The following is a 3,188-nucleotide window of genomic DNA, read 5'->3' as shown; positions in this document are numbered from 1 at the left end:
GCATAAAAGCAAGATCTTGAGCACGGGATGGATGCAAGACATAAAGAAGTGGTTTGGGAGATGGGATGCATTACACTTGCTACATGATGCTTCAATTGACTCTCAAGTGAATGAAGCTTTTCTACAACGCCAATGTATTACGGCTTGGGAGAAATCCGGTGGGTCACGCTTCATACATTACACCACCTATATTGCCCCCAACTACAAAACCATGTTCTTCGCTGAGAGAGGAAACCGTACTCACACTTACATGCTTGAGCCTATTCCCTTGTCCGCGATACGCACTATCGCAGCAATTCGGCTTAGCTCCCATTTCCTTCGATGCGAGATAGGGCGTTGGGGCAATGGAGAAGAGTCAAATCGATTGTGCACATTATGCTCACTGCAAGTTCGAGAGTCTGAGTACCACACACTACTAGAGTGCTCAGCTTTTGATCACATCCGAACTTGCTTCTCTCACATTTTCAGCCATAACTTAGACCTACACACTTTCCTCTCCCAGCCAAAGTGTGGGCTCTCCATTGCGACTCTCATCACTACAATTTTGGAGCATCGAGAGTCACTCATCAGCCATACACATACTACATCACATGTAACTTTGGTCCCATAGGTCATATTTGACCTCCGAGGACAATAATAAAATCTATATATCTCTCTCTCTCTCTCTCTCTCTCTCTCTCTCTCTCTCTCTCTCTCTCTCTCTCTCTCTCTCTCTCTCTCTCACGCCGGTTCAAGGCAAGGGGAAAAGGAGAAATTCCACCCCAAAATAGAGTAAAATAGTGTAAAAACCCAAAAAATAAACCTAAGTTTCTAAAATTTCCTCTTGGCAAATTCAAGGAAAGGAATTTCGTAAGTTTGGAAAAAAATGATTTTGCCCGACCATTGTCTACAATGCATGCAAATAGGCATGTAGCTCACGCACAAAGAGGCACTGTCTATTCGCCGCCTGCTACTCACGACCTCGTGTGTGTGTGTGTGTGTGTGTGTGTGTGTGTGTGTTATGGTTTCGGCATAAATGTGTCGGAGGCAGGGTCCGAGTTAATGAGAAAGGACGTAGAGAGAGACGTCTCTCTCTTTCCGAGCGCAGATGCAGGCTACACAGAGCCCGCCACCTCTGAGTCTGCTACCTCTCTCTCTCTCTCTCTCCGCACTCAGAGAGCACTGCCCGGCCACCTCTACTGAGTCTGCTCTCTCTCTCTCTCTCTCTCTCTCTCTCTCTCTCTCTCTCTCTCTCTCTCTCTCTCTCTCTCTCTCTCTCTCCGCAAACAGGCATGTAGCTCGCGTACAAAGAGGCACTGTCTATTCGCCGCCTTCTACTCACGACGTCGTCTGTGTGTGTGTGTGTGTGTGTGTTATGGTTTCAACATAAATGTGACGGAGGCAAGGTCAGAGTTAATGAGAAAGGACGTAGAGAGAGACGTCTCTCTCTTTGCTGAGCGCAGGTGCAGGCTACACTGAGCCCGCCTCTGACTCTACTGCCTCTCTCTCTCTATCTATCTATCTCTGTGTGTGTGTGTGTCCGCACTCAGAGAGCATTGCCCGGCCGCCTCTACTGAGTCTTCTCTCTCTCTCTCTCTCTCTCTCTCTCTCTCTCTCTCTCTCTCTTTGTGTCCGCGCTCAGAGAGCATTGCCCGGCCGCCTCTACTGAGTCTTCTCTCTCTCTCTCTCTCTCTCTCTCTCTCTCTCTCTCTCTCTCTCTCTCTCTCTCTCTTCGCGCTCAGCCCGCCTTTGTGTCTGCCGGATGAACGTCGTGCTGCCTTGTGTTGGGGGGTGGGGGGGGATTTCCCTCCCCCATTATCTTTAGTATAGATGTCGTTTTCAATTTCAGAAAATGCCGGTTGAGGGCGAGGGGAAAAGGATAAATTTTGTCCCAAAATAGAGAACTCTCCCCCCCCCCCGTCTCTCTCTCTCTCTCTCTCTCTCTCTCTCTCTCTCTCTCACACACACACACACACACACACACACACACACACCCCCGACCATGTCAATCAACTTCAAAATCTGTGCTGAGAGCAATTCAGGAAAAACGTGTCTCAACTTAATATCATGCCGTTTTCTATCTCCAACTCTCTCTCTCTCTCTCTCTCTCTCTCTCGTGAAGACGTTAATATAACATTTCTTTCATCTCTCTCTCTCTCTCTCTCTCTCTCTCTCTCTCTCTCTCTCTCTCTCTCTCTCTCTCTCTAGCTATCTTTCTTGCTCTCCCTCCTCCTCTCTCTATCTCTATCTCCCCAATGTCGATCAACTTCAAAATCTACGTTGTGAGCAGTTTCGGGAAAAATGTGTCTCAACTTAATATCGTGCCGTTCTCTATCTGCATCTCTCAGCCGTTTTTTGACCTAGTAGACAGCAGTTCACTCTTTTGACCATAACATGCTCATCCGAACTCCGATTTAGGTGATCTATAGCCTCAATCGAAGAGCACGAAGCCCTTTACGCATTGATGTAAAGATAGAATTTTTCTGTGTACTGGAAGGCTTTGCTGTAACAGCATCTCAGAACTGAAAAAACTATCAAAACTTTGCGTTTTTGTTGCCGACTTGAAGGCAATGTCAGACAAAACACGCAAGGGTGGAAAAGCCACACTCGCCATGGAGAATGATGCAAAATCTCCAAGGAATTTGGATGCTAATCCAACCACATCATTTACAACAACGGAAGCAATGATCATGGCTTACTTGATCTCGTTACAAGAAACCGTCAACAAACAAGGTGAAGAGTTGCGCGCACTTGCAATGGAGAATGGTACTTAAAGAGTTCTCGTTGTGGAGAATGAGCACCTCAAGAAGGTTCTTGAAATGCAAACAACACGCTTGATGCATCTTGAGAATGAAGTTCAAGAATGTAAACGCTCTCTTGTTAACATGAATGTATTGAAAGAGCGCTTGAGCAAAGTTGAGAGTGATCATGTATTGAAAGAGGAAACAATAGATACAATACGACATGATGTATGTGAGATGAGAAATGCATCCAAATCATGGGCTGATATATGTAAGGATAATGTGATTCTACATCTCCTATCAGGCAAGCCGTTGTCCAAGCAAAGAATGTAGAGAATGTGGACACTCAAGAATTGCGAGAACGACAAAAACGCTCAAAGAACATCGTCATTCGTGGAATCAAGGAGGAAAGCATGGAAACAACCCAATCTCTTGCGGTTGCTATTGAAGAGTTTTTTGCTACAGACT

The sequence above is a fragment of the Adiantum capillus-veneris genome, chromosome 13 (genome assembly GCF_014529385.1).
Source record: "Adiantum capillus-veneris isolate H3 chromosome 13, ASM1452938v2, whole genome shotgun sequence".
Taxonomy (NCBI): Eukaryota; Viridiplantae; Streptophyta; class Polypodiopsida; order Polypodiales; family Pteridaceae; genus Adiantum; species Adiantum capillus-veneris.
Note: the sequence above shows the minus strand (reverse complement) of the source record.